Source organism: Papio anubis, chromosome 10 (assembly GCF_008728515.1).
Source record: "Papio anubis isolate 15944 chromosome 10, Panubis1.0, whole genome shotgun sequence".
Lineage (NCBI taxonomy): Eukaryota > Metazoa > Chordata > Mammalia > Primates > Cercopithecidae > Papio > Papio anubis.
In genome coordinates, this window is record NC_044985.1 from 85,183,786 (window position 1) to 85,195,994 (window position 12,209).

A 12,209-nucleotide genomic window follows, 5' to 3' on the forward strand; every position below is an offset into this window, starting at 1 on the left:
GGCTTAGGATTATCTTGGCAATGTGGGCTCTTTTTTGTTTCCATATGAACTTTAAAGTAGTTTTTTCCAATTCTGTGAAGAAAGTCATTGGTAGCTTGATGGGGATGGCATTGAATCTATAAATTACCTTGGGCAGTGTGGCCATTTTCACATTATTGATTCTTCCTATCCATGAGCATGGAATGTTTTTCCATTTGTGTCCTCTTTTATTTCACTGAGCAGTGATTTGCAGTTCTCCTTGAAGAGGTCCTTCACATCCCTTGTAAGTTGGATTCCTAGGTATTTTATTCTCTTTGAAGCAATTGTGAATGGGAGTTCACTAATGATTTGGCTCTCTGTCTGTTATTGGTGTATAGGAATGTTTGTGATTTTTGCACATTGATTTTGTATCCTGAGACTTTGCTGAAGTTGCTTATCAGCTTAAGATTTTGAACTGAGACAATGGGGTTTTCTAAATATGCAATCATGTCATCTGCAAAGAGGGACAGTTTGACTTCATCTTTTCCTAATTGAATACCCTTTATTTATTTCTCCTGTCTGATTGCCCTGGCCAGAACTTCCAACACTATGTTGAATAGGAGTGGTGAGAGAGGACATCCCTGTCTTGTGCCAGTTTTCAAAGGGAATGCATCCAGTTTTTGCCCATTCAGTAGGATATTGCCTGTGTGTTTGTCATAAATAGTTCTTATTATTTTGAGATACGTCCCATCAATACGTAGTTTATTGAGAGTTTTTAGCAAGAGGGGCTGTTGAATTTTGTCAAAGGCCTTTTCTGCATCTATTGAGATAATCATGTGGTTTTTGTCTTTGGTTCTGTTTATATGATGGATTACGCTTATTGATTTGCATATGTTGAACCAGCCTTGCATCCCAGGGATGAAGCCCACTTGATCATGGTGGATAAGCTTTTTGATGTGCTGCTGGATTCGGTTTGCCAGTATTTTTTTGAGGATTTTTGCATCAATGTTCATCAGGGGTATTGGTCTAAAATTCTCTTTTTTTGTTGTGTCTCTGCCAGGCTTTGGTATCAGAATGATGCTGGCCTCGTAAAAAGAGTTAGGGAAGATTCTCTCTTTTTCTGTTGATTGGAATAGTTTCAGAAGGAATGGTACCAGCTCCTCTTTGTACCTCTGGTAGAATCTGAATCCATCTGGTCCTGGACTTTTTTTGGTTGGTATGCTATTAATTATTGCCTCAATTTCAGAGCCTGTTATTGGTCTATTCAGGGATTCAGCTTCTTCCTGGTTTAGTCTTGGCAGGGTGTATGTGTCCAGGAATTTATCCATTTTTTCTGGATTTTCTGGTTTATTTGCATAGAGGTGTTTATAGTATTCTCTGATGGTAGTTTGTATTTCTGTGGGGTCGGTGGTGATATCCCCTTTATCATTTTTTATTGTATCTATTTGATTCTTCTCTCTTTTCTTCTTTATCAGTCTTGCTAGCAGTCTATTTTGTTGATCTTTTTTAAAAACTAGCTCCTGGATTCATTGATTTTTTGAAGAGTTTTTTGTGTCTCTATCTCCTTCAGTTCTGCTGTGATCTTAGTTATTTCTTGCCTTCTGCTAGCTTTTGAATGTGTTTGCTCTTGCTTCTCTAGTTCTTTTAATTGTGATGTTAGGGTGTCAATTTTAGATCTTTCCTGCTTTCTCTTGTGGGCATTTAGTGCCATAAATTTCCCTCTACACACTGCTTTAAATGTGTCCCAGAGATTCTGGTATGTTGTGTCTTTGTTCTCATTGGTTTCAAAGAATATCTTTATTTCCGCCTTCATTTTGTTATTTACCCAGTAGTCATTCAGGAGCAGGTTGTTCAGTTTCCATGTAGTTGTGTGGTTCTGAGTGACTTTCTTAAGCCTGAGTTCTAATTTGATTGCATTGTGGTCTGAGAGACAGTTTGTTATAGTTTCTGTTTTTTTGTTTGTTTTGAGACGGAGTCTCACTCTGTCGCCCAGCCTGGAGTGCAGTAGTGCGATCTCCAATCACCGCAAGCTCTGCCTCCTGGGTTCATGTCATTCTCCTGCCTCAGCCTCCCGAGTAGCTGGGACTACAGCCGCCCACCACCACACCTGGGTAATTTTTTTTACTTTTAGTAGAGATGGGGTTTCACCGTGTTAGCCAGGATGGTCTTGATCTCCTGACCTCGTGATCCATCTGCCTCGGCCTCCCAAAGTGCTGGGATTATGGGTGTGAGCCTCCACACCTGGCCTAGTTTCTGTTTTTTTTTTTTTTTACATTTGCTGAGGAGTCCTTTACTTCCAACTATGTGGTCAATTTTTGAATAAGTGCGATGTGGTGCTGAGAAGAATAAATATTCTGTTGTTTTGGGGTGGAGAGTTTTGTAGATGTCTATTAGGTCTGCTTGGTGCAGAGCTGAAATCAATTCCTGGATATCCTTGTTAACTTTCTGTCTCGTTGATCTGTCTGTTGTTGACAGTGGGGTCTTAAAGTCTCCCATTTTTATTGTGTGGGAGTCTAAATCTCTTTGTAGGTCCCTAAGGACTTGCTTTATGAATCTGGGTGCTCCTGTATTAGGTGCATATATACTTAGGATAGTTAGCTCTTCTGGTTGAATTGATCCCTTTACCATTATGTAATGGCCTTCTTTGTCTCTTTTGTTCTTTGTTGGTTTAAAGTCTGTTTTATCAGAGAGTAGATTGCAACCCCTGCTTTTTGTTGTTTTCCATTTGCTTGGTAGATCTTCCTCCATCCCTTTATTTTGAGCCTATGTGTGTTTCTGCACGTGAGATGGGTCTCCTGAATACAACAGACTGATAGGTCTTGACTCTTTATCCAATTTGCCAGTCTGTCTTTTAATTGGAGCATTTAGCCCATTTACATTTAAGGTTAATATTGTTATGTGTGAATTTGATCCTTTCATTATGATGTTAGCTAGTTTCTTTGCTTGTTAGTTGGTGCAGTTTCTTCCTAGCATCAATGGTCTTTACAATTTGGCATGTTTTTGCAGTGGCTGGTACCAGTTGTTCCTTTCCATGTTTAGTGCTTCCTTCAGGAGTTCTTGTAAGGCAGGCCTGGTGGTGACAAAATCTCTCAGCATTTGCTTGTCTGTAAACGATTTTATTTCTCCTTCAATTATGAAACTGAGTTTGGCTAGATATGAAATGCTGGGTTTAAAATTATTTTTCTTAAGAATGTTGAATATTGGCCCCCAGTCTCTTCTGGCTTGTAGAGTTTCTGCTGAGAGATCCGCTTTTAGTCTGTTGGGCTTCCCTTTGTGGGTAACCTGAACTTTCTCTCTGGCTGCCCTTAACATTTTTTCCTTCATTTCAACTTTGGTGAATCTGACAATTATGTGTCTTGGAGTTGCTCTTCTTGAGGAGTATCTTTGTGGCGTTCTCTGTATTTCCTGGAGTTGAATGCTGGCCTGCCTTGCTAGGTTGGGGAAGTTCTCCTGGATAATATCCTGAAGAGTGTTTTCCAACTTGGTTCCATTTTCCGCGTCACTTTCAGGTACACCAATTAGACGTAAATTTGGTCTTTTCACATAGTCCCATATTTTCTGGAGGCTTTGTTCATTTCTTTTTACTGTTTTTTCTCTAAACTTCTCTTCTTGCTTAATTTCATTCATTTGATCTTCAATCAGTGATACCCTTTCTTCCACTTGATCGAATTGGCTACTGAAGCTTGTGCATGCATCACATAGTTTTAATGCCATGGTTTTCAGCTCCATCAGGTCATTTAAGGTTTTCTCTATGCTGTTTATTCTAGTTAGCCATTTGTCTAATCTTTTTTCAAGGTTTTTAACTTCTTTTCAATGGTTCAAACATCTTCCTTTAGCTCAGAGAAGTTTGTTATTACTGATCTTCTGAGGCCTACTTCTGTCAACTTGTCAGTCATTCTCCGTCCAGCTTTGTTCTTTTTTTTTTTTTGAGACGGAGTCTCGCTCTGTCGCCCAGGCTGGAGTGCAGTGGCCGGATCTCAGCTCACTGCAAGCTCTGCCTCCTGGGTTTACGCCATTCTCCTGCCTCAGCCTCCGTTCTGTTGCTGGCGAGGAGCTGCGTTCCTTTGGAGGAGAAGAGGTGCTGTGATTTTTGGAATTTTCAGCTTTTCTGCTCTGGTTTCTCCCCATCTTTGTGGTTTTATCTACCTTTGGTCTTTGATGATGGTTAACTAGAGATGGGGTTTTGGTGTGGATGACCTCTATGTTTGTTAGTTTTCCTTCTAACAGTCAGGACCCTCAGCTGCAGGTCTGTTGGAGTTTGCTGGAGGTCCACTCCAGACCCTATTTGCCTGGGTATTACCAGCAGAGGCTGCAGAACAGCAAATATTGCAGAACAACAAATGTTGCTGCCTGATCCTTCTTCTGGAAGCTTCGTCTCAGAGGGGCACCTGGCTGTATGAGGTGTCAGTCAGCCCCTACTGGGAGGTGTCTCCCAGTTAGGCTACTCAGGGGTCAGGGATCCACTTGAGGAGGCAGTCTGTCTGTTTTCAGATCTCAAAGTCCGTGCTGGGAGAACCACTATTCTCTTCAAAGCTGTTGGACAGGGACGTTTAAGTCTGCAGAAGTTTCTGCTGCCTTTTGTTCAGCTATGCCCTGCCCCCAGAGGTGGAGTCTGCAGAGGCAGGCAGGCCTCCTTGAGCTGCGGTGGGATCCACCCAGTTTGGGCTTCTGGGCTGCTTTGCTTACCTATTCAAGCCTCAGCAATGGCGGACGCCCCTCCCCAAGCCTTGCTGCCACCTTGCAGTTCGATCTTGGACTGCTGTGGTAGCAGTGAGCAAGGCTCCGTGGGCGTGGGACCCTCTGAGCCAGGCGCGGGATATAATGTCCTGGTGTGCCCTTTGCTAAGAGTGTTGGAAAAGGGCAGTATTAGGGTGGGAGTTTCCCAATTTTCCAGGTACCGTCTGTCACAGCTTCCCTTGGCTAGGAAACGGAATTCCTCAACCCCTTGCACTTCCCAGGTAAGGTGATGCCCCGCCCTGCTTTGGCTTACCCTCCGTAGGCTGCACCCACTGTCCAACAAGCCTTAGTGAGATGAACCTGGTACCTCAGTTGGAAATGCAGAAATCACCTCTCTTCTGCATCGCTCTTGCTGGGAGCTATAGACCGGAGCTGTTCCTATTTGGCCATTTTGGAACCCTTCCCTGTCTAATATTTCTTAAATTTCTGGCTCAACAGCCAACTGTGTATCCAGAATGACTACCACATTTGAGTATAGAGTAGATGTAGACTGAAGATTATCTCTGAGTAATCTTCACATAGAAGGACATAAAGCCTAAGAAACTATGCTCCTGCTAATAAAGTTTCAAGTGCCATAAAGCTGGGATTATCAAGAGTGATAATTACTGAAGCTCATTCCTTCATGGGTCTGAGGAAGGTTTGCTAATAACAAAAAAGTCTTAACTATACCCAGCATCTTTCTCCATAGCAGTGTGGCTACACATTTCCTGTTGGTGCTACAACAAATTACCATAAACTTAGTGGCTTAAAACAACATCAATTTATGATCTTACAGTACTGGAGGTCAGAAAAATGAAAAGGTTTCAATGGACCAAAACCAAGGTGTTAGAAAGTTTATGACCCCTCCCTCTGGAGGCTCCAGGGAAAAATCATTTCCTTGCCTTTTCTAGCTTTTAGAGTTGTATTACTTGGCTCAGGGTCTCTTCTACGATCTTCTATGACAGCAGCATAGCATCTTCAAGTCTCTCTCTGCTTCTACTATCATACTGTCTTCTTCTGCTGTCAGGTCTCCTTTGCCTCACTCCTATAAGGACACCTGTGATGACATTTAAGGTCAAACTGGATAATCCAGCATAATCTTCCATCTCAAGATCCTTAATGTAGCCATGTCTGCAAAGTCCTTTTCGTATATAAGGTAATATTCACAGGATCCAGGGGATCAAGATCTAGATATCTTTGAGGGCCAGTATTAAGCCTACTTCAGTGGTTAAGAATGTGGATTCTGGAACTAGAGTGCCTAAATTTGAACTTCAGCACCATCACTTACTGGTTGGGTAATCTTGGACAAATTACTTGACCTCATTTTTTCATCAGTTAAGTGGGCCTAATAACAGGGTCTACTTTATGGGGATTAAGTGAATTATGAGAGGATAATAGTAGCAGCTACCTCAGAGGGTTATTGAGAAATAACATGAGTTAGTACACATAAAGGTCTTAGAATAATGTCTTAGAATACAGTAAATGCTATGCAAGTACTGGTTATTATTAATATTTCTATCACCAAAGTACAATTTTATAATAATTATTATTATTGTTATTGCACCTTACACAATGTTGGGTACAATCTAAGGCCTACTCTCAATTGCTTGATAGCATCTTCTTTCAACCTAAGAAAGAATTTACTTCCTGCTTTCTGATGAGTGACGTTAGCTTAGTGTGATTAATCATTCTCTTCCTGTCTCTCGGATGCATGAATAAACCAAAAGCTTATACAGAGTCCTAAATGCAGTAGAAACTAAACTTTGGCAAACACAAATGACGCATTTTCAGTGCCTTTCCTAATCTGTGCACACGTATTCTGTGCACTTTTTTCAGGGCCATCTACTTTCTTTGCCGGATCTTTATTCAGTCTTTTTAGGAACAACTTCACTGCTTTTCTTTATAAAACCACCAATCAGGCATGTATTATTTAACAAGAAGCCAGCCTTTGTAATCCATGCACATTAAGAAGAAAATAAAGCAAAATAACTAAGTAACTTATTTTAAGAAGCATGAGACTTAAAAAGAACAACCAAAACATGTCATTGACATAAATATTGCTGGCAGGACACAACATGGCTAATGACTTAGATAGTTTAGCCCAGCCATGGAACTAATTGGTCAACAGTGAATGCCTAAATATAGGCCTTGTGCCTAAAAAATATCTCGCTACTTCCTTAAAATAGGATACTCTGGCCAAAACAGCCTTATTGAGAAGGCTAAAACAACTCTGGGAAAGTTCACCTCTGCTGGGCGTAAAGCCTGGGATTGCAAAAAATGCAATTATTTAGTGAAACAGTTACACTGGAAATATATTCAAAATTTTTATTTTATAAGCAATGATTTGGGGATTAATTAAAAAACACGTGGGCTGCTGAAATGCATGCAGGAACAGTGCCAATCACCAATTCAGCAATAGTTCTCTTAGGCAGTGGCAACCTAATCCAGACAAAAGATAAGCTAATTTTAAAAATGGTAATTTACCATGTCCTTATATAAAATAATATATTTTTGACAAAGACAGAGACTCACTAATTTTAATGTATCTGGCTACACTACAGATAAAGTTTACAAAAAAACCACAGTAATTTAAAAACCAGATATTAAACCACTTAAAGACTCCATCATGGCTTCAGTGCTAAGAGCTGAAAAAAAAAGGCGGGAGGAGCACCACCAGCAAAACCCAGCCTGGACCGTGAGCAGCAGACCTCAGGAAGGCAGAGGCCACATATCACTATCCAGCTGCACCAACGCGGCGGGAAAGCTAGACTGGCTACATTCAGCACAGCCGTTCTATCAGCAATTGTAAAGTTCACCCTGAGGAAATAGGATTTGTGACCAGCAAATATTTTGTCCCTCTTTTTAATTGTTATTTGACTTAAAGATAAGTAGGGTGTTCAGAATATGAAATATATGGAGGTCGCTCTACTTACAAACAGGCTGAATTCCAAAAGGCTGTTAAATCCATTAGTTTAAACGTCCAAAACCATGTGTGAGATTTAGTTTTATGGGGTCAGTATTTCCTCCTAGTTGAATATTTTGGGCATTTTAAAAACTGCCCTGTTTGTTTATAATGAATATCTGCTGAGGCAGGCAACCCCTCCCTGACACAATCTTCACCAACAGGAGAAGGGAGGTAACCTCTGGCAGCTAAGGAATCCCTATCAGAGCTTCACCTGCAGATTAGAAAAGGCCTTGAACCCATGGTGCCAAAAACCCATGGTGGTTTTTGATAAGTTTCCACAGCAGCACTTTAATTCACCATGCTTAAAGTTCTTGAAATCCTAACCTTCACCTTTGACTAAACAGGCATTCCACTTTAACCACAGTCCTCTGCCAAAACCATTTCAGTCAGTCACATGTCTTCACCTCTGGCTGACTGTCAACTGCATGGGTACATCTTTTGTCACACATCATGGACTGTCCGTCATAATCATTCTTATCTTCCAATGATATACCTAATCAGTGTAAGTTTCTCACTTTCAAATTTTTACACAATTTCTACTTTTGTGCCCATTAATCTATCACTAGCATTGCTTTCAGGGACAAAAATGGGATTTTTAATACAGAATACCTCAAAACAATGCACTACAACAAACATGCTATAAATAATAATAATGGCCGAGTTGAAAGTATTCCTCTGTTGGTGACCAGCACAGTTAAATCCCTTGCTCTGGAGTATACTTTGTCCCTATCCATAAAGTTCATAAGTTACAAGTTTTAAGCAGAAGAGTTTCAAAGGATTTATGAGAAAGTTAATCTACCATGCAAAGACTTTCTGTCCTATAGATTTATACCCCAAAATCATAATATTTTTGGATTATAGAATAAAAGAACACCAAACTCTTAAAGAAATTGCATAAGCAACTGAATAAGCAATATCAAGATGTTTTCAAACTACACTTCTGGACAGGAATTCTATCTTTTGCTTGATGTCGCAGAGTGACATTATCAAAGGACATAGGAGATATATAAAAATGCTTAATACAGCATTGGTTAATATTTATACATCCCTAGTTTTATGCTTTGTCCCATCATCCATTTGTTTTCAAATTCACTGTTTCTATGAAAGGTCATGATTGGCTTAGAAATCTGAATAACAAAGCAAATTATTATTTGCCAGTCAAAAATAATTTAGCAATGGTCATATGTAGTTTAGTCAAAGGAAATAAGATAGCTCAATAATACTAAAAGGAAACCTCAAACAGGTAGACTTCAGTCTCACATTTCATAACGCATTCTTGATTTCTTTCTTTTTTTTAAATTTGAGACAGGGTCTTACTCTGTTGCCCAGGTTGGAGTGCAGTGGCATGATCTCCACTCACTGCAACACTCGCCTCCTGGGTTCAAGGGATCCTCCCACCTCAGCCTTCCAAGTAGCCTGGACTACAGGCACCTGCCACCATGCTCAGCTAATTTTTGTATGTCTTTGTAGAGATGGGGTTATACCATGTTGTCCAGGCTGATCTCGAACTCCTAAACTCAAGTGATCTGCCTGCCTTGGTCTCCCAAAATGCTGGGTTTATAGGCATGAGCTACCATGCCTGGCCTTAATTTATTTCTTTAAAAGAAAGAGCAACTTGACATAAACTCTACCTGAAATTCTGTAGTCTCTTAAGTGAGCAATATCTTCTCTCTGCCATTTGGCATAAAAGCTACTCAATGCTATATAATAATATTCAAATCTAACATTGCAAAAGCCTTTTCAAGATAGATTTTCTTATAACTTTTCAAGAATGGAGACTGAGTTTAGTAGGCATTATTCAAATATTTGAAAGTTAGATTAACGGAGAAAATAAGTGTTACTTAAAGGGTTATTATTACCAAATCATACCTAACAAAGTACACATTTTATTATCTTAACATCTGACAACAGTGCTTCTTATAGGAAAGAAATACTTTTTGTTTGGGAAAAGACTTGGAAAAGTCTCTTAAGGTAGAAGGTAAGGTTTCATAGCATCAAAAAGAAGGCTAAAAACTGCTCTGCACAAGACAGGGAAATAACTTTTTTCTTTCTCCTAAAAGGGAGAGGGAAGAGCGAGAGGTCTCATGGAGATGGCAGGAGCTCAGAGAGAAGATCAGGAATCTGCAGAAATCACAGGGAGGGTTTTGGCTTCCCCATATGAAACCTTCACATGCAACTGAAGGTTTACGGCAACTATTTCACTCTTGAAGGGTCTGGACACTCAGCTGACTCTTGGGTTAGACATATTAAAATATTACTTCACAACGGCAGTTGCTGTCAATAATTTATATTCCAGGATATTAATAAAATATCCTAGTTACTATATTTTTTATTATTTTCAACAGAAAATTATGTCCTTTTGACTAAAGTAATGATTGAAAAAGAAAAAAAAAAGTATAGGTCTTCAAAATGAGTAATGCAGAGTAAATGGCATTACAGAGTTCATGGATTTCCTGTTCTCTTAACCAAAAATGGGGGAAAACATCTCAAGCAGAGGCATTTTATACAATAGAATCTGTGGGTACTAAAACATGTACTATACTTCTAGAACCAAATAAATCCTTCCTGAACAAGTCAGAAAGAATTTTCTTTCAATGATAACTGGCAAAATTTAGGCACTAGTTTCAATAAAAAGATACCATTGACCGAAAACTTGGAAATACTTAACAGAAGATTAGAAACAGACTGAATAGATAACAATTGTGCTAACAGATTTAAGAATATTTCTGTATAATCTGCTCTTCAGAATTTATCCTCGAATAGCTAGGAAGACCCCTTGAAACAGCACTTTCACACAGCAATAAGGAAAACACAAATTTTAAAAAAAGCAACAAGTCAAGAAGAGGTAGAAAATCTATGGCCTTATTTCTCTTTGTCCTCTCTAACAACAAAACACAAATTTGCTTTTGGTGGCTTAAGATGATTCTAAATCCTTCAGTTATTTAAAAATTATAGTCCTTAATGCCTTCAGAAACAGAAGTCCCCATATGATCAGTGTCAAAAGGAAAACTATAGGCAATATAGCTCTTCAAGTCAACGAAGTAATCAGTGGCACCAGGACATACAATCTTACATGACCAGAACAGAGGGTAACTTAAAATGGCGGTGAGTGATGGTCAGGATGGAGGAATATTATAAACACATATAATTCTAGATTTATTCTAGAATTATCTGCATATTAAAGACATAACCATTTTAGTAATGTAATTTTACTAGGCTACAGACTTTCTAATTATAGTATGTTTAGACATAAGACTCATTGTTCTTCAAAACCAGTTGCCACAAACAACTCAAGGGCTTTGAAGATAAGGTTACTTTTTGAGGGAGAATTGACATTCAACAGATGCCTTTGGTTTGCCCATGAAATTCAGGGCAAATAAGAACAGGTAAATATTTTGAGATATGGCTGCTGGCTATCTGCAACCCAGGAGGTTATTAGATTCAGAGCTTGAAGGCTACAGTAAATAGGAGGCTGTGGAAATCGGGGAACTCTCTTCCTCCACCTGCCTTTAACGGCAAGTATCCCCAGTTCTTCAGGATTCTCTCATGGGCCCTCTCTCTCTCCTTTCTCTCCTCTGGAATCTCACCTACTTCAAAGGCCTCAATTTCCAACTACACTTACTCTCCAAGTCTCTATCTTCAACCCAAACTGGCATTTTGTGACTTTATACTGGAAATCTCAGTACCAATTTATAATCATTACCATAAATTCACCACATTCTAAACTGAACTCATTTTTCCTTCTCCCATTAAATGTTTTTCTTTTTCTGCTTCACTAACTAGTTGATATCACCAATTCACCTGATCAGCAGAGCCAAAAATCTAAGCATTATCCTTCCTTTCCTCAATACCTGCTTTCTATATAGTCACCAGTTCTGTCAATTTATTCTCCAAGCCTATTGCTATGGCCCTAGTTTAATCCTTCTCTGTCCCTGGCTACAGTTTCCTGCCGTGTCCTTCAGTCTTAACCCTCTCTACTCTGAGCTAATGTGGCTCTAAGAACGCTTACTGCTATTCTGCACACCCTCCCCACTCTCAGCATACCAGTCCTTATGCTTCAAATGTCCTCCACCTGTAAATACACACACAAACCTAGCAACTTGGTTTTTCATGCAGACTTTCTCATAAGGGAACAATATACTAACTCTATGGGGACCAAAATATGTAGTCCACTTGGCAGCTGTACTGTATATTAAGACCACACATCCTGGCTTATTTATCATTCTTTAATGTGTTTTATTAGTGTATCATTTTCTCAGGGCCTTATCAACTCAGTACAGTGAGAAAACTTCAGTTTCCAGACCTACACAATTGAAGAGGAGATACCACTGCCCTGTGAAACTTTTCCTGAGCAAAAGGAACCAGCTCTTTGACACTGAAAGCAAAAATCAAAACATTTTAGTGAAATTCATGACTTTACTGAACAATAAAACAAATGAAACTAGCACTCAGAAGGTTTCTAAGACGAGCCAATAATGGTAAATAATTTATGATAAAGACACAAGAGCCTTCTGTGTTTCAAATGAAATGCATATGATAAAGAAATATGTTCTCAATTCTGTTGCGAATC

General features: G+C 39.4%; 1 protein-coding gene across 3 annotated transcripts in view; it reads right to left on the reverse strand.

Annotated features, from left to right (window-relative positions):
* The window catches only part of TRAK2 (trafficking kinesin protein 2), a 77,310-nt gene that overhangs the window by 51,946 nt on the left and 13,155 nt on the right, over positions 1 to 12,209 (reverse strand). Inside the window, exon 1 of one of the 3 annotated variants that reach the window (XM_017946783.3) lies at positions 7,608 to 8,957. The exons of the other annotated variants lie outside the window; for them this stretch is intronic. The gene's annotated coding sequence lies outside the window, so the exon portion shown is untranslated. Of the gene's footprint in view, positions 1 to 7,607; positions 8,958 to 12,209 lie in introns of those variants that run through there. 3 annotated transcript variants of the gene reach the window in all.